The sequence below is a fragment of the Rhineura floridana genome, chromosome 3 (assembly GCF_030035675.1).
Source record: "Rhineura floridana isolate rRhiFlo1 chromosome 3, rRhiFlo1.hap2, whole genome shotgun sequence".
Lineage (NCBI taxonomy): Eukaryota > Metazoa > Chordata > Lepidosauria > Squamata > Rhineuridae > Rhineura > Rhineura floridana.
This window is the reverse complement of record NC_084482.1, coordinates 205197620-205223865: the sequence shown is the minus strand read 5'-3', so window position 1 is coordinate 205223865 and position 26246 is coordinate 205197620. Positions and strand designations below refer to the sequence as shown.

Here is a 26246-nt window from a genome sequence, read left to right as displayed (position 1 = left end):
GAGAAGCCAACAGAATAAGAAAAAAAATAGAATTATTTCTCAGTACGTTTTGTGGAAGATCCAAGGTTGTGATACTATTCATATAATCTGTCTACAATTTACATGGTAAACCAGAAAACATCCTTTGCTGAGGCATACATAATAAGCAAATTTACCCGCCAAAATTAAAATGAACCAAAACTTTGTATTTTTATTTTACAAGAAAAAAAGGAAATGGACTGCTGAGAGGCAGTGACTGGCCCAAGGTCACCCAGTGAGCTTCGTGGCTTGGTGGGGATTCGAACCGTAGTCCAACACCTTCACCACTACACCACACTGGCTCTCATTTTACAAGAGGAGGTTGCAATGTTGGCACACATCTGCTTTCTTTGAAAGGGTTGGGACCACAAGGGAAGAGGAATGTTTGAGGAGGAAAGGGAAGGGAGAAGGGCACACAGTGGGCAGGTTCACATTGAGATTTAATCTGAGAACTGCAGAAAAGTACAGGGAGTGTGTTTGCCAGTGAGGTAAGTCTTCTGGCACGCTCCCTGTACTTTCCTGCTATTGGAGCCAAGTGAAAGGAGTTAATTCTGCCAGTGAGAAGTCTCTTCTAAGCAGCTAACATTATCCTCTTTCACGCATATTGACTCCTAAGAACATCTGTTGTTGTTGGAGAAGGTATTAAAAAGCATCTCATTCTCATCAAAATGAATTTCGGAAACTGGAAATTTAAGCAAGCCTTATGAATGTATGTAGTGAGGTGGGTTAGGCTGAGAATCACCCAGCAAAATTGCATGTTGGATTTATAGCCCCATCTTTCCTCAAAGGAACACAAGGAAATGTGCATGTGTCTTTCCCCCAACTTTAATGCTAACAACCACCCTGTGAGTGGGAGCCAATCAGAATGAAAGGGGTGTGTGTTTGCCACTGAGATACATCTTCTAGCATGCTCCCTGTACTTTCCTGCTATTGGAGCCAAGGTGAAAGGAGTTAATTCTGCCACTGAGAAGACTCTTCTAAGCAGCTAACATCCTCTTTCATGCTTATTGGCTCCGAGGAACGTCTGTTGTTGTTGGAGAAAGTATTAAAAAGCATCTCATTCTCAACCCAGCAGCAAAAAAAGGCAAGGGGGCCATGGCTGTGACTATCATTAATATACCCTGCACTTCTGTAGTTTTTAGACTTTTAATACGGGAATGTGTGTATAAGGTAAACTGCTGGTTTTATTTTGAAAATGTTTTGGCTACCTTGCTTTGCACATCTGACTTTGTGGGTGACTTTAATGCATATTTTTTAAGATTTACACTTGAACTGGGGACTTCCCCATGCCAGTGTGGATTTGAAGCCACTTGTGTCTATTTTGTGTTTGTGGCATCAACACAATCTCCTCCTCCTCCGAGTACACCCCCCCCCCCGTTTAATAAAGATTCTGCCAAGACGCAAATAATTTGATAGGGGAAGAAACCCCATGGAAAATCGCACGTTAACCTATTATGCAGGGAATGTGCTTGTAGGTTACTCGGCAAACATGATGGCATTTCGCTGGGTGCCATCTATTGCCACATCCCCTAATTCCATTCTGTTTCCATCAACCCAAAGGAAAGGATGCACCCTGCCTGCTTCCACCAGTTGTTGTGGAAGGCACATTTGTGCTAATGTTTCTTAATCTTTTAAATAGCTCTTTTGTGGAGAACTGCTCTTGCACAAAACAGCTGTATTAAAAATAAAAAGTGCCCTTGCAGGTACAGGAAGCAGGAAAGGAAGCAGCAGCCTTGTATGCAAGTGACTCCAAATCTTTGCCTGGCTTGGAGTGACACATATAGTTTAAAAATGTTTTGAATGCTGATTTGTTCAAATCTGGTACGTCAAAAAAACATGCATTTGAAAAATGTGCCTTTTTAAAAAGGCACATGGGAATAGGTCAACAAATACCTGTGTGCATGCCGGCAACGGATATAAGGTTTCCTGGCTGAGAGCAGGACACACGTTTGTTTGTCTTTTTAAAAAACATTTGAGTGCTCTTTTGTGTGAATCTGGTATATCTAAAACGTTGTACGTGTACAGGTAAACAAATACATGCACGCGTGTGCGCCATGGACTTCAGGTTTCAAGAACTGAGGGTGGGTGGTGGAAGTAGAAACTGAAGGGAGGGGACAAAAACACACAGCACAAAATATATTCCACCAGCCACTAGTCAGAACAGGAAACAGCGAGACAGATTGTGGAGGCATGAAATGAAAGCGCTCATGTGTGCATGAAGGAAGGTGCAGAAAAGCACTTACAGAAATAGGGACCGCCCTACGAATTAACACAGCCTGGAAAATGAATACATCTCCTAAACTGTTATGCTACACATGTTTTCAAACAGCATTCAGGCATAAGAGACTAAAAGCAGGTACTACATAATCAGCCCAGACTCCATGAAAACACAGAAACAATATGCTGCTTCAACCCCCAAACTATTGCAAGAGCTTAAAAGAGCTATAAAATATCCAGAACATTTTTTTACCAGTTGTAAACCAAGTTTAAGTCCCAATTTAAGCTGTACATATGCATCAGTTCCAGCAAAGGTAGAGCCCTGTGTCCCTCCAGATGTACCTGGAATATCCCTTCCATCATCCCTGACCACTGGCCATACCGACAGGGGCTGCCGGGAGTCGGGAGACCAGAAATATCTGTAGGGCTGCAGGTTCTAGAATTAGAGTCGTAAAATTGTGGTACCAAGGCTGACTAGGCCCTACTCCTCACATCCTGGCTGTGACAGTAGCTCGACCACGTTTTGTGCTTTTGTCCAGAGGCAGGCTATCCCAACAGAAAGAACTTGAAGATATCTGAAGATTCCCTCGCCTGGAGCAGTGATATAGTTCAGCTCCTGTCCTCTTGGAGTCCTTTCCTCAGTGAAGAGGAGTGATCTGAAAGACTGATCGCTGTCAGTTGGAGCACAGCAGCTGGAGCTCCCTGCGCTACAGCTGATTGCTGTCAGCTGGAATAATGTAGGGCCCCACTTTCCAGCGGTTTTTGCTTTTCGGCCGGGGCCTGGAATGTAACCCGCCGTATGAGTGGGGTCCTACTGTATTTGGTTTGGAAAGATTTCCTTTAAATACCAGAGAACGGTACCTGGTTATGAAAGACAGAGGTATGATAATATCGAAGAGAAATCCCCAGCACATTACTGTAACTTGAGGAAGGGAGAAATAAGGATCAGTATATGAAAATAATTATTACTTGAAAAACAAAACAGAATATGGATATGTAAACTTAACTTTATTCAGAAGAACAATGTGCAATTCAGTTGTTATAAACAATAATGATGGCATCCAAGACTAGTAACAATTTTAACTATTATGTAACTCTACTTTCCTATACCCCTTCCACCAGTCCAAACTAGTTAAAACTCTGCTACATTACAGCTATACAGTCATTTATCCTAAATATTAAGAAAAAAAGACAAGAAAGAATATGATAACTTCCTATGCCAGCAGGGATTCAAAGGAACCAGTTGAATGTAGGGTCCTAGGATCCAGAAGAACAGAGATGAAGGGAAAAGGTTGGAAGAATAAAATTTTGAAATTTAAACCTCACCTGAGAATAAGAAAAAATATTAAAACAAGAAATGTATGTAAATAAAACGGAGAAAAACAAACCTGTTCAAATATGAGCGAAAGCTCCAGCCCCAAGGACCGGCTTAGAGGACAATGGCCACAAAGAGCCTCAAACCTGAAGAAGGGAGAGCTTCAAAGCAAGAAGAGAAGAGATGCCTGGAAGAGAAGGCAACAAACTGGGCTGCAAAGGCCCCAGAACAAGCAAAACGCAAGTAGGAAAACCTGGAGTTTAGCAAAGAAGCAGTAAACAGTTCCCAATTCAAATCATATATATGACTCTTCCCTTGTATGGATTATTTGATGTCCCTTAAGCATTTATAAGGTTTGTCCCCTGTGTGACTCCTGTGATGTGAAGTAAGGCTGCCACTCTGACTGAAGGTCTTTCCACACTCCAGGCATTCATAACGTTTTTCCCCTCTGTGAGTTCTGTGATGCAAAGTAAGGTTGCTACTGACACTGAAGCTTTTTCCACACTCCAAGCATTTATAAGGTTTGACCCGTGTGAATTCTTTGATGTATAGAAAGGTTGCCTGTTTGACTGAAACACTTTCCACACTCCAAGCATTTATGAGGTTTGATCCCAGTATGAGTTGTTTGATGAGAAGTAAGGTGGCTACTCTCACTGAAGCTCTTTCCACACTCCAAGCATTTATAAGGTTTGTCCCCTGTGTGAGTCCTGTGATGCGAAGTAAGGCTGCTACTCTCACTGAAGCTCTTTCCACACTCCAAGCATTTATAAGGTTTGTCTCCTGTGTGCGTTCTGTGATGCGAAGTAAGGTGGCCACTCCTACTGAAGCTCTTTCCACACTCCAAGCATTTATAAGGTTTGTCCCCTGTGTGAGTTCTTTGATGCTTAGTAAGGCTGCTACTCTCACTGAAGCTCTTTCCACACTCTAAGCATTTATAAGGTTTGTCCGCTGTGTGAGTTCTGCGATGCGAAGTAAGGTGGATACTCTTACTGAAGCTATTTCCACACTCCAAGCATTTATAAGGTTTGTCTCCTGTGTGAATCCTGTGATGTGAAGTAAGGCTGCTTCTCTGCATGAAGCTCTTTCCACACTCCAAGCATTTATAAGGTTTGTCTCCTGTGTGCATTCTGTGATGCGAAGTAAGGTTGCCACTCTTACTGAAGCTCTTTCCACACTCCAAGCATTTATAAGGTTTGTCCCCTGAGTGAGTCCTGTGATGTGAAGTAAGGCTGCTACTCTCACTGAAGCGCTTTCCACACTCCAAGCATTTATAAGGTTTGTCCCCTGTGTGAGTTCTTTGATGATTAGTAAGGCTGCTACTCTCACTGAAGCTCTTTCCACACTCCAAGCATTTATAAGGTTTGTCTCCTGTGTGAGTTCTTTAATGCTTAGTAAGGTTGCTACTCTCACTGAAGCGCTTTCCACACTCCAAGCATTTATAAGGTTTGTCCCCTGTGTGAGTTCTTTGATGCGAAGTAAGGTTGCTACTCTCACTGAAGCTCTTTCCACACTCCAAGCATTTATAAGGTTTGTCCCCTGTGTGAGTTCTTTGATGTTTAGTAAGGCTGCTACTCTCACTGAAGCTCTTTCCACACTCCAAGCATTTATAAGGTTTGTCCCGTGTGTGTTCTGTGATGCGAAGTAAGGCTGCTACTCTCACTGAAGCTCTTTCCACACTCCAAGCATTTGTAAGGTTTGTCCCCTGTGTGAGTTCTTTGATGCTTAGTAAGGCTGCTACTCTCACTGAAGCTCTTTCCACACTCCAAGCATTTATAAGGTTTGTCCCCTGTGTGAGTTCTTTGATGCTTAGTAAGGCTGCTACTCTCACTGAAGCTCTTTCCACACTCCAAGCATTTGTAAGGTTTGTCCCCTGTGTGAGTTCTTTGATGCTTAGTAAGGCTGCTACTCTCACTGAAGCTCTTTCCACACTCCAAGCATTTATAAGGTTTGTCCCCTGTGTGAGTTCTTTGATGCTTAGTAAGGCTGCTACTCTCACTGAAGCTCTTTCCACACTCCAAGCATTTATAAGGTTTGTCCCCTGTGTGTGTACTGTGATGCGAAGTAAGGCTGCTACTCTGACTGAAGCTCTTTCCACACTCCAAGCATTTATAAGGTTTGTCTCCTGTGTGCGTTCTGTGATGCGAAGTAAGGTGGCCACTCCTACTGAAGCTCTTTCCACACTCCAAGCATTTATAAGGTTTGTCCCCTGTGTGAGTTCTTTGATGCTCAGTAAGGTTGCTACTCTCACTGAAGCTCTTTCCACACTCCAAGCATTTATAAGGTTTGTCTCCTGTGTGCGTTCTGTGATGCGAAGTAAGGTGGCCACTCCTACTGAAGCTCTTTCCACACTCCAAGCATTTATAAGGTTTGTCCCCTGTGTGAGTTCTTTGATGCTTATTAAGGCTGCTACTCTCACTGAAGCTCTTTCCACACTCTAAGCATTTATAAGGTTTGTCCCCTGTGTGAGTTCTTTGATGCTTAGTAAGGCTGCTACTCTCACTGAAGCTCTTTCCACACTCTAAGCATTTATAAGGTTTGTCCCCTGTATGTGTTCTGTGATGCGAAGTAAGGTTGCTACTCCGCGTGAAGCTCTTTCCACACTTCAAGCATTTATAAGGTTTGTCTCCTGTGTGAGTTCTGTGATGCGAAGTAAGGTTGCTACTCTCACTGAAGCTGTTTCCACACTCCAAGCATTTATAAGGTTTGTCCCCTGTGTGAGTTCTGTGATGCGAAGTAAGGTGGCCACTTCTACTGAAGCTCTTTCCACACTCTAAGCATTTATAAGGTTTCCCTCCTGTATGCAATCTTTGATGTGACGTAAGATCTGAGCTGTACTGAAATCTCTTTTCACATTCCAAGCATTCGTACTTCAATTCAGTTTCCTGTTGAATTTTATATGCAGCATCCTGAGAGGTTTCTGGATTCATATCCTGGGGGCTGTGTTTGTCTCCCCTCTTGTCTCTTTGCTCCATCTTGACTCCTCATTTCTGTTCCTGCATCTGCTCCTCAGCTTTTTCCAGTGATACTTCTGATGGCTCTCCCTCAGTCTTGACCCCCGTCTCCTGATGGAATGAAAAAGAAGGGTGATGAAATCCTGTGAATATATTATGATTTGTACTTTGAAAACATATTTTTGGGACATCTGTTGATATCAGAGTTTAACTGCGAAAGCTCAAGGCCTTGTACACAGCTATTTCAGCAGTAGCTGCTAGGTAATAGGCTGTGAAAAGAGATGGTGCGAGATGATTGTGACAAAAATTTGCTCTCTTGTTCCTCCGTTTAAGGTGGGCAGCCCAGTGCTTATGCACAGCTAGAATTTACAAACCTAAAATGGATCCTGTCTGACAGGAATATGGCCCTTTCCTCTGCCCAGAGGGCATCTCACAACCCCTCTCTCCCTTCATCCCATAATGTTAGACCCCTGTTACATGCACTACATGAGTTGAGCTTTAATTCATCCAAGGGAGGCCAGTGCCCCTCAAACCCATATGGGAGGAAATATCCTTAAAAGGTGGGCTGTGATAACCAGCCTTTGTTCCCCATCCACCATAAGGAAAAAGCCTGCAGTTGACAGGTCAAACAGCTTTACACCTGAGAGGCCCAATATTCTGGAGGTAAGTAGCGACTTGATACTAGAGCTAAAGAGCTTCTTTTGTTTCAAGATTCGGCTTTGAGCAATTTGCTCCTTTTCCTTTCTCTGTTGTTCTTGACGATCATTTTATAATTGGACATCTGGTCTCTGTGGGTCTGGTGGCCAAACTCTCAGGATATTCAGACATCCCATGTGCCTAGGACACTTGGGTTCCCCGCTACTGAGTAAAAGGATTTTCAGGTGCTAAAGAAAAGGTGACTCTTCAGATTGTTGCCAGCGATAGAGGGAGCGTGCTGGCTTTGGGCCTTACAGTAAGTTAAAGGCAGCTCTGGCTGGGAAGTGCAGGGTGTGCTGTCCCTAGGATCCCAGAATTCTGAGTACTAAATTGGGGCCCTGAGAGTCTTCCTGTCTGGGAAAAAGGGGTGTAGGAAATGGTGGCAGCTCTACTGGATAATTTGAAATGCATAGTGGGTCAGATTTGCGAAGCAGGTGTGCCAGGAAGGGAATACAGTAGGGCCCCGCTTTACCGCGTTCCGCTTCAAGGCGTTCTGCTGATGCGGCGGCTTTCGTTTTTAATTTAAAAGCTATTTTTTTTCTCTTTTGCGCCATTTTGCAACGTTTTTGCGCAACGCAGCACATTAAAGTCAATGGGGTTCCACATTATGGTGTTTGCCGCTTTACAGCGGGGGTCCAGAACGGAACCCGCTGTATAAGCAGGGCCCTACTGTAAGAAGACTATCCTGAACCTCACCTTCTGTCCGAACAATCATTTTTAATATTTGTAGACAGGGCCTGGATCGTGGAAATTCATTTTGATTGGTCTGGGATACAATAGGTTCTGATTGGCTGGTTGCTCCAGAAACTGAAGGATGGGCAGTTAAATGGGAAAGGCAATTGGCAAAGGCAGTTGATGAGGGAGTTGTTAGGTAGAGGCCAGAGACAGCTGACCCAAAAGTGGCGAGCAGAGGCCTGAACATTAAGCTATTTGTCCCCAATGTGCTAACAATCTTTGGCTGATGAAGATCGGAAGCCATGGCTGTTTGAGGCTGAGAGGCTTACCACAGGAAGGTTACAGGTGGGTTGTTCAGACCAACTCAAGAGTCCAAGCCACCAGAAGTTCAACTAGAGGAGATCTGGAGTTAAAGGAAGGTTGTTCCCAGCAGCTGGACCAGGTTGTCGGTGAATTTGGCTGGGGTGGAAATTTAGGGAATTTGTCCCTAAGGGAAAAGACACTTAGAAGCAGGGGTCAGCAGCAGTATCTCCTGAGTCTTTAGAAACTGTCATCAAGCACCTTTAAGACCCCAATCAGTATTCCCTTATGCACATAAAATCCCTGTACTTCAACCTATTTCCAGGGTGTCCATCTCATGCCTAACCCTCTTCTATGAAGCTACTCGGAGGTTTTAAAGACCTTCTATGGGAATGGTGGCAGTGGAAAAGGGTCATATTGAGAACTCTTGAGTTATTGTGGTAGGGAGTTCCATAGACCCTAAACATAAAAATTAAAGAAACACAAATACCTTAACTAGGGTCATACAAAGTGAGGCTGAGGAAACTATTACTTGATAGGTAGTGAGACCTGATTCTCTACAAGCAACAAGGAAGAAAAGAAACATCTGAGCAGCAAATAAAACTGAATTTGTTACTACAGGGAATTCCAGTACTTTAAAATGATACTGACAATTTCTTTTGTTTTAAAGCACCTTTAAAAGAGGGAGAGAAGAGACACACCCGAGCGAGAGAGATATCAATGAGGCCTGCTTCAGTTACGGAAGTTGGAATTCTGGTTAGATAGAAAGGTTGTTAGCAGTCATTTACAAACTGTGTGCCAAGGGGAAATTAATTAATAACCTGATTGCGAGTTTTATTTTATTTTTAAACATTTACGCTGCCTTTTAAGGTAAAGCACCCTCCCAAGTGGTCTCACATAAACATAAAAGGTATTAAACATTGTTTCAATAAAATACCATAATTTCAAACAGTACTTAAGCGAATTTGAAAAATCCCAATTAAGAAGTCCCTAAGATTAACTAAGCTATTAATAACACAGTTCAAAGCAGCAGAAAACAAAAATCAATAATCCAGCATCTCAAATAAGAGCAATTTGAAACAACTGGATCTTCAATGCCTGTTAAAAAACTGAAACAAAGCCAGCCACATACATAGATTGAGAAGGATACCCAAGTATTCTACAAGTGAAGGGCCTGCACGGAAAAAGCCCAGTCTCTAGTATCTGCCAATCTTATTATCATTTATAATTGCATTTACATCCTGCCCGTCCTCCCAGAAGGAGTCTAGAATGGGAGGGCTATCGCACCATATTCATAACAAATGTCAGCTTGAGGAAAGCTAAGCTATGGAGCTCCTTGCCCAAGGTAAATGCAATTGCAAAGAAACCAGCAATTTTCACAAATGGATTGGTAGAAAATGTCACTAATTGCCAGCAGATTATGCCATTGTTTACTTCCTTCTGCCAACATTTTCTGACTAACTCTGCCCCTGCACCAGCATTTTGTGATTGGTGGGCCTCAGTAATATTTAGGTGTCTCAAGTGAGCCCTGGGGATAGGAAAGTTTGGGAACTCCTGTGCTAGCTAATGTTGATGGGGAAACACCTCTTATTCTACAATTTAGTCCTGAACACAGAGCAGTCCGATCATACTTCTGAGCATATTTCTCCTCTTTTGCAAAACCCTGGACAAAGAGGTCTTCTCCATCTCCTTCCAGGCAGGAGATGAGGTTAGGTTTAAAATTCAGATGTCCTCTTTCAAGCAAAATACATATAGATATGACTGCCTTAAACAGTGAAAATCTACTGGCCTACCCAGGAGTAGCCAACTGGGAGGGGTGCCGGCCATCAGCCCTCCTGGCAATGACATCGCTGCCACCTACTGTAAGCGAGAGAGGCAAGGCGATGGGGAAGTCAGGGCTCTGTGGGCACACTGGGGGAGCCAATCCAGTACTCCTCCTGGTGTGCCCACACAGCCCCAACTACCTGCTGCCTTGCCCCTTCCCCTCCTTGATAGCTACTCCTGGGTCTACCCACCTTAATTCAGTATCCTTAGCTCCCGCCACCTGCATCCCAACAAGAGACCTGCCTGACAACAAAAAACAGAATCAAGATAAATAACTCACGGCAGATGCGTCCGTTTCCTAAGATGGCTACCATTATCAGAGGCAGTATGGGGAAAACAAGCGGGGAGAGTGCTGTTGCACTCATGTTCTGCTTATGGGCTTCCCATGGGCACCTGGCTGGCCACTGTGAAAACAGAATCCCGGACTACACAAGCCTTTGGTTATATCCAGCTGGTCTCTTCTTATGTTCTTATGCGCAGGGTAAGTCCATCAGCACCCTTCTAATGACCTCATTGGTAACACCACCAAGCAGAATTCATACCTTCCATAGCTATTGATTAAGGGCAAAAGAATCTTTGTCCAGCGAGGTTGCCATCTCATGAATCTCCTGCATGACCTCCTTACATAGAGTTCTCTGGCCTAGATCTCACTGAGCCTATTCCTCCTTAGTAAGAGCGGGAAATTTGAATTTGGTTCAAGTTTCAGTTCCTGTAATGGAGGACGAGCGAGGGAACTAGCGGAGGGTAAGTGAGCAAACGGGCGTGAGCCAAAAGAAATCCCCGGCCAGGCAGGGTGGGAGTTGCAATGGAAGCAACATGCCATCCACAGCCCCCTCGCTTACCCGGGATGGGATGGGATGGGATGGGGGGTGGAGAAAAAAGCCTGCTTTGGTTGATGCCACCTTTCAGTTACGACGCTGCAGTTGGTTCCTAGTTCCCAGTTCCTTATTTGCTGTAAAGTTCAAAACACTAAAAAAGAAGAAAAGTTGACACCTACAGCAGCTTCAAGCAAAACTGAACATGTGTCTGGACCCCAAAATATATGGTGGGGTTCCCTGTATGATATATCCCTGTGATCGGAGGACTCTCCCTGTCAAGAATAACAATACATTTATGCAATCAAAATCCTCAGGCTCTGATATTATCATAAATACATAATGATGTCATAACATCATAAAAAATAACTAACTGGGGGTGCCCACCCCAAAATCTGCTCTGGCCCAGGACAAATCATATACCCCAGGAAAGAGGAAGGTTTGCTCTACGAGATGCCATTGTGTTCCAGCTGGCCCAGAGCTTCTGCTGGGCACAGGGCACCCAAGGGAGCATCTATGCAACATCAAAATAGACAAAAACAACCAGAAAATAATAATAAATGTGGGTGCACAGCCCAAAATCTGCTCTGGGCCAGGACTGCACAGGCTTCTCATAGCGGACACCCTCCCCTTTTCTGGGGTATATGATTTGTCCTGGCCCAGAGCAGATTTTGGGGTTTGGGATCCCCAGTTACTTAGTTTTCCCTGTATGTTTTTGTCTGCTTTGGTTTTGCATAGATACCCTCCTACGTGTGCTGCGACCAACATGAGCTCTGGCCCAGGCGGGACGCAGTGGCATCTCATAGAGGACACCCTGCCCTTTCCTGGGATGTATGATTTGGCTGGGCCCAGAGCAGAGTTTGGGGTGGGCACCCCCAGTTCTTTATGTTTTCCTGCACATTTTTGTCTGCTTTGTTTTTTCATAGATGCACTCCTCCGTGCCCAGTGCCCAGCAGAAGCTCTGGGTCAGGTTGGACGCACTGGCATCTCCAAGAGGACACCCTTCCCTTTCCTGCATTGTATGATTTGTCCTGGGCACGAGCAGATTTTGGGGTTCAGAGACATGTTTGAAGAGGCTAAGGATGAAAGAATGATAGGAAAATGTCTTAGCCACTGTGAAGAGTCTTCAACCATGCTTCCCCTTTCTTGCTGATTGGATCTCATTGTAGTGCAAGGCGGCCAGTCAGCCACTGAGACAACTCTTCTCAGTGGAAAACACACTCCACTTTCACGATGATTGCCTCCAAGGGATGTCTGTTGTTCTGATCGCCATGTGAGAGAATAACGAAGATAACGTGAAAGTGTCAAGGGATAAGCCCCCTTCCCAGCCTTAGTTGTCGTGGGCCATCCCTACAGTATATTAAAATATCGTATTGTTGCAACAATGCCGAAAGACAACAGTAATAATGTGATTTCTTTTGGTTTTCCCAGATCTGCCAGAGACCACACCCACTATCAGCAAATTGGTCCGGAACATATGACGTATGCTCTTCTCCACCTTTGCACCCTACCACAAAAACCATGCATGAAAACAGTCTCCTATTACTGCTAGGTGACAAGAAAGGTGGAGGGCAGCAGCTGAAGAAACATGCGTGAAGAGGCTATAGTCAAAGAAAGGGTGTAAGAACGATAGGAAAATGTCTTAGCCACTGGGAAGTGTCTTCTAGCATGCTTCCCCTTTCTTGCTGATTGCATCTCGGTGTAGTGCAAGGAGGCCAGGCAGCCTCTGAGAAGACTCTTCTTAGTAGTAAACACACTCCTCTTTCCTGTATACCCGCCACGGTTTACATCTCTCCCTCTGATACAAGGAAAATGCAAAGCACTTCTATGCCAATAATTCCTCTACTTATGTTTGCTTCAATGCCAGCTATTTCGCTCAATTGACTGTATGTGTCTTTCCTTTCCTGCATAATAAACTTCCTAGATATACACACAGCTGGTCTTTCAACTTTTTTTGGCATAATGAGGGGGCCTGGCGTTGGAGGTGATGCATTGTCATGTGATGTCATGGTAAACAGTTCTGCATGTCAACGTTTTTATTCTGTGCATCCTCCTGCTGCGCTCAACTGCCCAGTCGAGGCTCCAGCGTTCTGCCAGCCCTGTGCAACCACGAAGACAAGAGACCCAGCCTTGGGTCTGTTGGGGAGAGGATGAAGTCCGGGATCACAACTCCCTTGGAGGCAGCTCTGCGGTGCTGTGTCAGTGGCCCTCGGCCTTTATCAAGTTATCCCAGCACAGGGCAACAGCATCCGGCCTGGGCCAGATGCTCATATCGAGAAAAAAAGGCCAACAAATTCCTAGCAGCAAGAAGTGGGAGCTCGCCTGCCTGGCGGGATGAAAAGTGCCTGCAACCTCTGCTGGGCCTGGCTGCTAACTCTCACAGCTCCTCCTGCCCCAGACCCTTTTCTGAGGGTGGCAGGATGGGACCTCCTCTCACTCTCACAAAAGGCCCAAAGTGTACAACAGGGCAGTGCGCAGGCAAAAGAGCCACAATATACAGCTCTTAGCAGAGATATTTTTCGAAAGTAGCTTCATTGCGCAGAATAAGTTTCACAGTCCAGGGAGCCTACAAGTGTCTTTGCTTATAGTCGTATAGAATTTCCCCCCTCAATTTGCTCCTAAGGGTGCCCAAGTGGAGAGGTTTGTTTATTTATTTATTGTCATATTTTATCTATTTATTTACTATTTGATTTATATCCCGCCCTTCCCCCCAGCAGGAGCCCAGGGTGGCCAAAAAAAGCAACAACACTTTAAAACATTATAAAAATAGACTTTCAAATACATTAAAACAAAACATCTTTAAAAACATTTTTAAAAAAGTATGGAAATGGACTGCCTTCAAGTCGATTCCGATTTATGGCAACCCTGTGAATAGGGTTTTCATGGTAAGCGTTACTCAGAGGTAGTTTACCATTGCCTTCCTCTAAAAAAAGCTTTAATAACATCTTTTAAAAAAAGGTTTAAGGACGATTTACAAAACGGAAAGGTTTAACAATATATTAAAAAGCAATTCCAACACAGAAGTAGAGTGGAATAAGGTCTCAACTTAAAAGGCTTGTTGAAAGAGGACCTTGTTATTCCATCCACCCCATATTAGCAGGCTGCGTAAAAAGGCAACACCTGGTGCCTCCGCTTCATGCGAATGCATCTCTGAACAGCAGACCGCTCCGAAAGGCTGCAAGCTGCGTGTGAAGAAAGTACGCAGATGGTATAATTCCTTTTTTGGGCACGTACAGGGATGCTGCCAAGAACAATCCACATGAAAGGGGAATGTGTTAGCTACTGAGAAGAATCTTCTCAGTGGCTATCTTACTGCCTTTCACTCTGATTGGCTTCAATCAGCAGGAAAGGACAAGAAACCATGTCTGAGGTTCATCTCAGTGCCTAACACTCTCATGCAGATTGCCTTGTAGAACTATGGAGACACACGGACCCTGCTCCAAAAAAAGTAAGCAGTCTAATACCCCCTGACACCCTGGGCAGCTACACCCCTGGCTGGGTCCTCTGGGGCCTGCACCCTTGGCCGCCCAGGAGCACTCTCTTCCACCCACCAACATCTGCCAGCTTCTAGGTCCATCGCTAAACATCAGCCACCTTCAGATTGTGGATATCAGCCACCTTCAAGCCATGATCCTGCTCAGCAAGTAAACTTGCCTCATTATTGCTCCATAGCATCCCATGGCCATATGATCGCCTCGTTCCATCCATTCACCAATTCATCTCGAAGTGGAGGAAGACTGGACAATGCTGAATGTCACAGGTGTTGCCTGCTGTCTTCAGCTGGGGAAGAAAAATCCTTTTCCCTGTGCCCACTGGCTTTCCCCAAGGACCACCTTTATATCCTCTCAACTGCCATATGCTTTTGTGACATCACAGCTCATCAGCCAATGGGAACATCTGGGAAGGCCTCATAATAACCTCACCAGGGTTGCCAGGTCAGGCAGTGGCGGACTGGGTCTAAAAATATTGGTTGCCAGGAGACAAAGGGGGCCCACCAACAACTATAAGGCTATCATTTAATTTTTATAAGAAATAAATAAAATTTTCAAAAAAGACACAATTAAATTTTTTGCAAAATAAATGTATATTTTTAGTAATTACAGTGTACATATATTGTACATATTACTGGCACTATACAGTAGATACTAAATGTAAATACAGATTGTTATAATTGAATTTTTAAATTATTTTTTAATTTTAAATAAATGGTGGATATTTTTAAATAGTTTGCTTGTACTGAACATTTTACACATTAACAGGTAGTTCAAAAGCATATTTCATGTAGTCCACTATATTAAGAGCAATCGTTTGAATTCACTAGATGATTGTGCGAATCTGTCAATAATTGCTTCTGCATCCAATTCATCTAACAATTCCTTTTCACTGGATAGCAACATGTATGATTCCAAGTTCTCCTCAGACAGTGAATTTCTTAGCCTTGTCTTTATGATCTTTAGCTTTGAAAATGTCCTCTCACATTGGACTTGAGTAACTGATAGTGTGCAGATGACTTTATAAAGTTCATAAAGGTTATCATATGCCTTGTCATGAAGTCTGTTGGGTGCCAGAATTTTTAGTACACACGATGGGCAAGTGCTACAAATTTTACACTTGTTGCAACTGAAATCCATATTCTCACCATCATTAAGCGATAGCTTTAATACATCAAAGTTCGAAGCAAAAGAAAACAATTCCAATATTACTTGATCTTTGCTGATTTGTGGAGACAGCTTAATAATACCTTCCAATGCTTCGTCTTCAAGGCCCTTCTCTGCAATAGTTTTAAACTTTGCTGGGTCCAAGCAGGATAAATCTTTATACAACTGTTTGTGTTGTACAAAGCGTGAATCTAGTAACTGGACAATGCGGTCCATTATTAGGTTAAACACATTTACTCGAAAATCAGCTAGAGAATCTGAGGAATTTCCTTCATCTTCTATAAGCTCATCTGCCATTCTTTTCTTCTTCCTCTGCCTCTTAACTGGCAATGCTGTTTCCAAAGGGTCAATTTCCAATGTTTGATTTTCATCCATATTCAACTGTGAAATCTTGTCATTACATTTATTTACAAATTCCAGTGCCTTGCTGTGAACGTTATCAAATGTTCTTGTCTGTTCCTTCAACTTTGTTGTAGCTGAATCTACTAAACTCCATGCAGTAAACATATCTAAACCACTTGTCTGTAAATAACTTGATAACGGGGCTGTAGTTTCAAATATATACAAGTAAGTAAATGCTGTCAATATTGTTTCAAACTTTAGAAGACTTTGAAGTAAAACATTTGCTTCTTGTTTTGTTTTTGCATCAAACTTGTCTGAATCTTGTATCATTGATAAGCATGTCAATAGATTTACAAAAGTACTGACAGTGGCAGCATCAAAACGTCCAAATATAGTTGTTGCTGCATTGGATTTTCCTGACCATCTTGTCTCACGAATTAGCTTTAATTGTTTCATTTTTTCTTGTCCTAGATGTTTTCCAACAACTTCTATCCATACAGCCATTCTCTTTTTTAATTAGTGAAGATGCAAAAAAAATATATAAGGTGCCATCATTAACCACACTGATAAATTGCTGAACGTTTCTGACGTGTGTTGTTGTCGATTCGTGTAAAGCCAAGCTCTGGCTAATACGCCTGTAGTCACTAAAGCCACGTACAAAAGGTGATGGATTACAAGTGTTGGGAGACTCAAAGGCCAAGCAGTATGAACAATATAAGCACCTATTTTCTTTGTTATATGTTAGCCATTTTCTTGGGACTGAGTCATTCATAATTTTAAGAAGAGCCTGCTGGATCAGGCCAGTGGCCCATCTAGTCCAGCATCCTGTTCTCACAGTGGCCAACCAGGTGCCTGGGGGAAGCCCGCAAGCAGGACCCGAGTGCAAGAACACTCTCCCCTCCTGAGGCTTCCAGCAACTGGTTTTCAGAAGCATGCTGCCTCTGACTAGGGTGGCAGAGCACAGCCATCATGGCTAGTAGCCATTGATAGCCCTGTCCTCCATGAATTTGTCTAATCTTCTTTTAAAGCCATCCAAGCTGGTGGCCATTACTGCATCTTGTGGGAGCAAATTCCATAGTTTAACTATGCGCTGAGTAAAAAAGTACTTCCTTTTGTCTGTCCTGAATCTTCCAACATTCAGCTTCTTTGAATGTCCACGAGTTCTAGTATTATGAGAGAGGGAGAAGAACTTTTCTCTATCCACTTTCTCAATGCCATGCATAATTTTATACACTTCTATCATGTCTCCTCTGACCCGCCTTTTCTCTAAACTAAAAAGCCCCAAATGCTGCAACCTTTCCTCATAAGGGAGTCACTCCATCCCCTTGATCATTCTGGTTGCCCTCTTTTGAACCTTTTCCAACTCTATAATATCCTTTTTGAGATGAGGTGACCAGAACTGTACACAGTATTCCAAATGCGGCCGCACCATAGATTTATACAACGGCATTATGATATCGGCTGTTTTATTTTCAATACCTTTCCTAATTATCCCTAGCATGGAATTTGCCTTTTTCACAGCTGCCGCACACTGGGTCGACATTTTCATCGTGCTGTCCACTACAACCCCGAGGTCTCTCTCCTGGTCGGTCACTGCCAGTTCAGACCCCATAAGCGTGTATGTGAAATTCAGATTTTTTGCTCCAATATGCATAATTTTACACTTGTTTATATTGAATTGCATTTGCCATTTTTCCGCCCATTCACTCAGTTTGGAGAGGTCTTTTTGGAGCTCTTCGCAATCCCTTTTTGTTTTAACAACCCTGAACAATTTAGTGTCATCAGCAAACTTGGCCACTTCACTGCTCACTCCTAATTCTAGGTCATTAATGAACAAGTTGAAAAGTACAGGTCCCAATACCGATCCTTGAGGGACTCCACTTTCTACAGCCCTCCATTGGGAGAACTGTCCGTTTATTCCTACTCTCTGCTTTCTGCTTCTTAACCAATTCCTTATCCACAAGAGGACCTCTCCTCTTATTCCATGACTGCTAAGCTTCCTCAGAAGCCTTTGGTGAGGTACCTTGTCAAACGCTTTTTGAAAGTCTAAGTACACTATGTCCACTGGATCACCTCTATCTATATGCTTGTTGACACTCTCAAAGAATTCTAATAGGTTACTGAGACAGGACTTTCCCTTGCAGAAGCCATGCTGGCTCTGCTTCAGCAAGGCTTGTTCTTCTATGTGCTTAGTTAATCTAGCTTTAATAATACTTTCTACCAGTTTTCCAGAGACAGAAGTTAAGCTAACTGGCCTGTAATTTCCGGGATCCCCTCTGGATCCCTTTTTGAAGATTGGCGTTACATTTGCCACTTTCCAGTCCTCAGGCATGGAGGAGGACCCAAGGGACAAGTTACATATTTTAGTTAGCAGATCAGCAATTTCACCTTTGAGTTCTTTGAGAACTCTCGGGTGGATGCCATCCGGGCCCGGTGATTTGTCAGTTTTTATATTGTCCATTAAGCTTAGAACTTCCTCTCTTGTTACCACTATTTGTCTCAGTTCCTCAGAATCCGTTCCTGCAAATGTTAATTTTCCTCTCATACAAATGAGCATCATATGGCAGATCATCAAGTGGCTGAAATGGATGTTCAGCAAAAAACTGTTTCAGATTTGCTTGTGATGGATATTGGAAGATTCCTGCAGTTGATCTTTCATTTTCTTGTGTAGGTTCGTTTATAGGATGTGCTTCAGAAACCAAGTCATTTATGCCTGAAGGTATATCTGATTCCCTGTAACTAGTTGAAGCTATGTGTTCAGATGTTGCAACTACAGGTAGTACAGATACCGGAACCATGAAGCCAGAAGAAGTACTGGGCCTGGGTTGGTGAGTAAAGGATGCTATTGTATTTGTCTCTACATTCAAAACAGCTCTTTCCTGTTCTTGTAACTCACAAGTCATTGCATCATCACCATGAGTATTGTTTCTTGCTTCTTGATTATTTGTTGCGGAACTGTACATTGATGTAGATGGTGGTTGTGGTATTATAAAATCTGTAATAGACCTGCATCGCTTGGCTGATTCCTGCCTTTCTGCTTCTTGTCGCTCTTTGCGTTTCAGTGATCCAGATTTATTATGCTTTTTCTTTTCCATGCTGGTAGGGGTAATATTCCTGAAATTAAAACTTAATTAAAAATACTCCACATTTGGAAAAATGAACATCTACAATTAAATGTTGAATCCAACATTTGCCATAGGTTAGCTATTTGTACGTTTGCATTTGATAATAATAAGTCAAGTCAAGTAGGTTTATTGCGGTCATAGACCAAAAATATCAAAATATTCCAACATATAAATATTTACATCAACATGGGCTATTTAAAAACAATTCAAATCGAGTTAAAAAGTTGTTATCACGTTCAAGATACCAAAATTTTCCTACGTTGAATGGCTGTGGCACAAAATTTGGCAATTTTCTCCGTTATTGCGATAGATTGGTCAGACAATAGGAGGTCCACATAGCATATATCACTTTTACTGGGAAATGAGTTTAAGATGGGAGTAATTAACTGGTCTCTAAGGACACAATAGAAGGGGCAATATAATAGAACGTGCATGACTGTTTCTACTTCATCGTTACCACATGGGCATTTTCTTTCATTATATGGAACTTTTTTAAATCTGCCCTCTAACAGCGCCGATGGTAAGATATTGAATCTTGCCAATGTGAATGCTCTGTGCTATTTAGGTAACGTGAGATTAGATAGATATGCCATAGGAGCCAAGGGTTTGATATTATATCTATGCTTCCTAACTAACATCAGATGTTGTTGGTAGTCAATATCTCTGAACCGCTGTAGGATGTTTACCTTGGCCTTTATATAGCCCATAGCTAAAATCATTGAGATAGAGAAGCCTAAGGTTAATATTTTGTCTGATACCATCTTTTTCCATGTAGATTGGAAACTATCACTTAAAGTGTGGGGAGCCAATCCTACCGGGTTAAATATTAATTTCAACCAAAAGGTAATTCTATGACACCAAATACGGGATTTTATAGATGGTAATCCTGTTTCTAATCTTAGAATGAAATTTGGGACACAGGGGGGAACTGCTAAAATAGACCTAAGAAAAGAGTTTTGCACTGCCTCAAGTGATGTAAATTTCAAGCAAGTATTAGCTTGTGTACCATAGGTCAACTGCGGTATTACTTTTGCCACAAACACTTTGATAGCTGCAGGTATAACCTGTCCCCCTTTATTATGAAAGAAGGATAACAAAGCTTTCGATGTTCTTTTCGCATTTAAGATTGCCATTTTCATGTGTAATTGCCAGGAATTAGATGATTGGAAAGTTATCCCCAAGTACTTGAAGGCTACTACTTGTTCTATTAAATGGCCATTCAAGCGCCAAAGATGGTTCGACCTTCTTTTATTTTTTGTAAAAATCATAACTTTTGTTTTGTCATGATTTATTATAAGATGCTCTTTTGAGCAGTATCCCACCAAAGCAGATAGCAAGCGCTTTATGCCAATGGGAGTTCTCGATAATAGTACTAAATCGTCTGCATATAATAATATATGCCTTGGTGTTTCCGCTAGTCTTGGGGGATGTGAGGGAACTGCTGCTAAACTGCTAACTACTGCATTTATACAGATGTTAAATAAAAGCGGCGCCAATATACAGCCTTGTTTTACTCCTTTATATGTGGGTATAGGGTTTGTTAGGTGACCTTTGTTGTTACATCTGACCCATAGATAAGTATTCTCATAAAGCCCTCGTATTAATAGCAGCAAATGAGTATCAATATTAGTATTGCCTAGTTTTTCCCATAGTTTGGCTCTGGATATTGAGTCGAAAGCTGTCTTTAAATCGATAAAGGCAGTGTATAGAGAGCTCTTAGTTTTTTCAGTATATTTCTCTGCCAGATGTTGTAGGACCAGAGCATGGTCAATAGTTGAACGGCTCGCCCGAAATCCTGCTTGTTCTTGTGCCAAAATATGTTCGGTTTCAGTCCATGTAGTTAATTTGCTATATAGATGGGCAGCATATAATTTGCTAATATTTAATAGACTTATAGGTCTAAAATTGGCTGGATCAAAGAGTGAGCCTTTTTTATATATTGGTACAATTATGGCCATACCCCAATCACTAGGTATTTCCATAGTATGGTCTATATGAGAAAAAAGGGTCGCAAGTACTGGAGCCCACCATACCACGTTAGTTTTAAAAATTTCTGCAGGGATGTTATCTGGTCCAGGAGCTTTATTTGATTTCAAATTAGATATCAGTTCTAAGATTTCATTTACGGTGATGGGTTCCCATTCAGGTACATTCATCTTAATTCCATTATATTGAAGATGGCAATCTAAATCGTTCCTATATAGGTTTGCAAAGTGGTTTTCCCATGCTTGTGGAGAGATGTAACAATCCAGGTTGGTGTAAGTTTTTGGCCAATTATTCGCTATTAATTTCCAAAACAAAGATGAATTTTTTAACTTGGAAGCATAAGTAAGGAGATGCCATATTTCTTTCAGCCCTAGTTTCTTTTTTCTGATAACTATCTGTTTGTACTGCCTCCTAGCTTCACAATATGCCTGCAGTAGCTCTTGGGACCTATTTTGCTTATATGCTTTAAAAGTAGCAATTAGATTTTTTTTTTCTCTACACAATCACGGTCAAACCATGATTTGGAATTTTGTGTCCGATTTTTCTGTTTATTTTTTGTACTTGGCATCAAGATCACCTGAAGCTTCTTTATTAGCTGTTGAAATTGATAGTAGGGGTCAATCGATTGATTATTTGAAAGCATAAGTTCCTTTAGAGCCATACTATCAGGGGCATTTAATCTATCTGTGGCCTCCTTTTCTAATTTAGATATCCATTTAAGTCTACCCGGTCGAATTTCGCAATCGGAAATAGGAAATGTTTGCAGGTCAGTATATATCTGACCTTCTCCGCACTTCAGCACTATATTTACAGGTGAATGGTCACTTTCAGGCCGATCTATGATCGCATACCTCCTAATTAGATGATAAAGTTCTTGGGAGACAATGCCTAAATCTATTGTGGACGCGCCTCTAGATGAGAGATATGTATACTCTCCTTCTATATCTCCCAAAGTACGTCCATTCAGAAGGATTAGATTTCATTTAAATATCATCTGCATTAGACAGAGACCTATATAATTAGTGCCTCTATCTTTTGCTTGTCTTGTAGGCATGAGAGTTGGACCATCCAAGGAGGGGGCTGCCATTTGATATTTAGTGAACAGAGCTTCATCCAATGGGCCCACTCTGGCATTAAAATCTCCAGCTATTATTAATAATGCATCTGGATGGCGTAGAGTTAGCTTAGTTATATATCCCTCTATCTTAACAATTTTATTAGTGCCCGATTTTTTATCTCTGCTTGGTGGAAAGTATGCATTAAGTAATATCACAGGGTGCCACGGGAGTTTTATAATTGCAGCAGTAGCCAATCCTGATAAAGGTTCACAGCTAATAATGGGAACATTAATTGCCGTTGATATAAATGTACATAGACCACCTTTTGGGTGGCCTCCCCTATAGCTAGGGGTGGCTTCTAGTTGGTATGCCGAGTAGCCATCGAGGCCCATCTCATCCGTTGTCCAAGTTTCTTGTAGGAGTAATATGTCAAATTGCTCCAAAAATTTCATGTACGGTATGTCAGTAGCTTTATTAAACCAACTGGCAATGTTCCACGATACAATCTTTAGTGTGGAGAATTTTGAGTTTCTATTGTGTCATTTGCTACTTTGATAGGGGGGAGTTGACTCCAAGCTTACGTTTTCCCTTGGTCTCAGAGTGTTGTTCCGCCTCGATATAATTGGCTTAGGCAGTTGTAATTTGAATTCTCTATCCCCTGTTGGGATTTGAGGGGTATCTTTCTCACTTTTGTTGTCCTGCTTATTCCTAGTCAGCTCGGGTATCCCTTGATTTATGCTTTTCTTGTTTCTAGAGGTGTCTATGTTCTGGTTTTCATCGTTATGTTCCATTTCCTTTAGTGCTGTCATTAGGTTTTCAAGTTTGGTCCAAATTTCTGCCTTTGCCTCGAGAGACAAAGTGGCAAAGGTATCTAGTAAAATTAGTTCTTCCGGTAAAAATTGGTTTGCCACTTTATTTATCTTCTCTTTTATATCCGGCATGGTCAAATTCGCCTCTCGCGCTTCTTCTTTAAATAAAGATGGAGATTTGTTAATATTAAAAGAAGATGCCGTTAATCTTTGCGGGGGGGCTAAATTTTCAAAAATTCTAACAATGTGTATATTTTGTGCTACTAGCAATTCTCTCTTGCGATAGACTTGTTTTGTCTTTCGTCGAGAATGTTACTACAGCTCTCGCATTAATATAATTATAAAAAAGGTATTTGATGTTTATGATATCTTTCATCTGTATAAGTCCAGGACATGATTCATTCACAATCTTTATCGGATGTTTCTTTCTTTCTTTTTGCATTAGATATCCTTTTGGTTTTGGAAAATTTATTATTGCCAACTTTTGTTCACTTAAGGTTAACTCCCACGGCCTATCTTTTTGATTTGGGTGAGAAGGTTTAGTATTGTCCATATCCATTACTATCTGCTCGTGAGCATCTTGTATTTGCAGTTTAAGGTTAAGATTTTCTGACTTATTTTCCATGAATAATGATCCTTGTATGCTCTCTTTTGGGCTTGATTGGGAGTTTTCCACATCAGGAAGCACTTTGGTCTTTGTCTTGTCTTTCTTTTTCTCTTCCTCTTTTCAGTTGGCTCTTTTGATGTTTCCAATAGCTTGAAGAGTCTTTCAAATTTCATGTGACATCTACGATGACCCCTGGTAGATTTGACATTTTTACTCTTTTTTACAGTTTGGGTTGGAAGCTTGGAGCTCTTCTCTTTTTTAGCCACTAGATGGAGGTCTATCCTTTGGGTTGTCTGGGAGCCCTGCGTGCCTGTGTTTACAGTCTTTGTCTCTGTATCAGTATGGAGCTCCCTTTTTACAATGAATTCTGTTAGCGTTGTTAGCAACGAATTTGCTTCAGCCACAAATTTGGCGATTTGTGTGAGTGATTGAGACACCATCTGACACCAATCATCCTTTATTGTTGCTGCTTGTAAGTTGAATAGTTCAGATTCTTTTGTCTTCTCTGTATACGTTGCAATAAGTTGCGGGCTGATTTTAGACTCCTCATAGCAGCCTGAGGATTCCAATGGTGGCACTGAGCCCTCTTCGTCTACTACTGACGTAGTCTCATTCATATACCACGACAATTCCTGGGAAGCTCCCTGTCCCTCTGCTACCTCGATTTCTTGTGCTAAATTCAAAAAGCTGTTGTTCTCTTCATTGCTTGGAAGCCATATTGGTAAGTTATTTACATCCCAATCAGTGGCTAAATTTTCATGAATCGAATTTTCTTGCGACTCTGCCTTATCTTTTGTCTTGGTTACATTCTCATTCGGCTGGTAGTAGTAAGTGATTTTAGCTTGCTTTCCTCCAGGAATCATTTGCACATCCTCATTACCCGGTATAATGCCTAAGTCTTTGCATTTCTGTCTGGTGAGGACCATATTGTTGGGTATATGATTTAACCCAGTCAGGTGCAAGGATTGTCGTCTTTTAATTAGTCCGACTCTGGTGCATTTAAAATGTTAAAAACTTTAATAATTCTACTTGTTTTCGGTTACTATTATCTATTTGTCGTAGCTTTCAAAGTACAAGGTCTCCTTATCTTGTTTGTTTATATTACGGTCGGAGCATTCTACTTCTGCCAAGTTTCTCTCGGCTTTCATGTATCGGGTAATTTTGAGGATAATAACAGAGTAGTAAAATAAAAAGATATAAAAATGATACCGGTGACAGATATAGTAACTCTTATCCTGTTATCCTTTCCTTTGTAAATTTACTTTGAGCTACGGAACAGCGGTTTTCACTGTACTCACTTTCTCACGGCCATCTTGGATCCGACAGTGTCACCTCTTCCGATAATAATAAGTTGTTATTATTATTGTGTTGCTGTATTCTGCATTTTGTTTGTAAACTGTTGTAGCGTATTGTAGAAAATTTCTACAGTACGGTAGCGAGGTCCATTATGTATTTCAACTAGAAATACATAATGGAACTCACTGCAAGAACACATCAATGGAAATATGTTATAGATGCATCTATTATTAACAACAATTTTAACAATCACAGAAATTTTAACTGTAGAGTAAATAAAAGGTATCATTATTTATTGAACTTGCATTATGCGTATATATTATTTGAGACTGCAGCTTAAATATATTTACTACCTAGTATTTTTATACTAATTTTTTACAATGAAAGAAAATACATTATATTTAAATTAAAGGGCATAGGGCTACAGTTTATAAAAAATATTAAATACATACCTTTTATAAAACACATAAAACACAGCAAGCACGAGGTGAAGAGCTGACAAAGCACACTCAAACTGAGGCAGACGCAATGAAAAATATTTGCTGTCTTTGCAATGTATGCAATAGCTCAATACAAAGTTGACTCCGGCTGCACGTCACGACCCCAGGCTGGGATTCCCAGCTAAGCTTCATTGCGCAGTCGCAATAGTAAAGATCCGAGCCTATATAATGTATGCGTCGGCCTCACATAACCCGAATCAGAATTATTTTTTCAGAGTTATTTATTATACTCTTAAATATAAAGTATCCTTGAAAAATGATTTTATTAAAATTTTTTATTAAAATAGTAATACAACGTAAATTTTAGTTGCATACAGTAATAATATTGGAACTTCTATTATATTTTCAAGCTACTAAAAGGTTATTAACATTTTTAACATATTGTCTAATGTTTAAGGGGGCCCACTTCATCAGGGGCCCACAGGGCCCACTTGCCATCGGGCAAGCTAACACCCTGGCCAGTCCGCCACTGAGGTCAGGAGCATCCCAAACCCTGGGTCCCAGTGATGTTGGGGGGGGGGGCTAGTGATGTCATTAACCATGGTACATTAAGCATCAACCACAGTTGCTTGGAGCATACAATTCAAATAAAAAAAATTGTCCAACTGGAAATTAAGATAGAAATCTTAGCTAAAACAGGGTATTCTCATGTCCAGACAAAGTGATGGGAGAATACCTTCTCACCTTCTTAGAGAGCCTGGATAGGGAACATTTAATCTAGCCTACCTGCTTCTGGCAAGAAGGGTTTAAGTGCCCACAGGCGAAGCCAGTCACCAGAAGGCCATTGTAGGAAGAAAGGAGCCTTGTGTTGTGGAGATGTTAAATGAAAGCACTCAAGAGTAAAGATGGATGACCTTGAAGGCTGCAATTCTAAACACACTTTTAGTAAGCCCCATAGAACTCAATAGGACTTTTTGCTGAGTAGATATGGTTAGGATTGTGCTGTTTGTTGGTAACGCTTGTCTAGCGATTCTTTGCAAAGATATCCATATCAAAGCAGGGTTGGCAACCCACTGCCTTGAATGTCCTGCGCCTGCCTTTTAATGTGCCTGCT

General features: G+C 41.7%; 1 long non-coding RNA gene and 1 pseudogene across 1 annotated transcript; one reads left to right on the top strand and one right to left on the bottom strand.

Moving 5' to 3' along the window:
* Window positions 1–3265: 3265 nt before the first annotated feature.
* On the bottom strand, window positions 3266–25235 carry LOC133381217 (zinc finger protein 91-like; annotated as a pseudogene).
* LOC133381271 (uncharacterized) lies at window positions 10674–12724 on the top strand. The gene is made up of 3 exons (XR_009761652.1): window positions 10674–10740; window positions 11738–11830; window positions 12243–12724. It is a non-coding gene; the product is annotated as an uncharacterized LOC133381271 (long non-coding RNA).
* Window positions 25236–26246: the final 1011 nt, after the last annotated feature.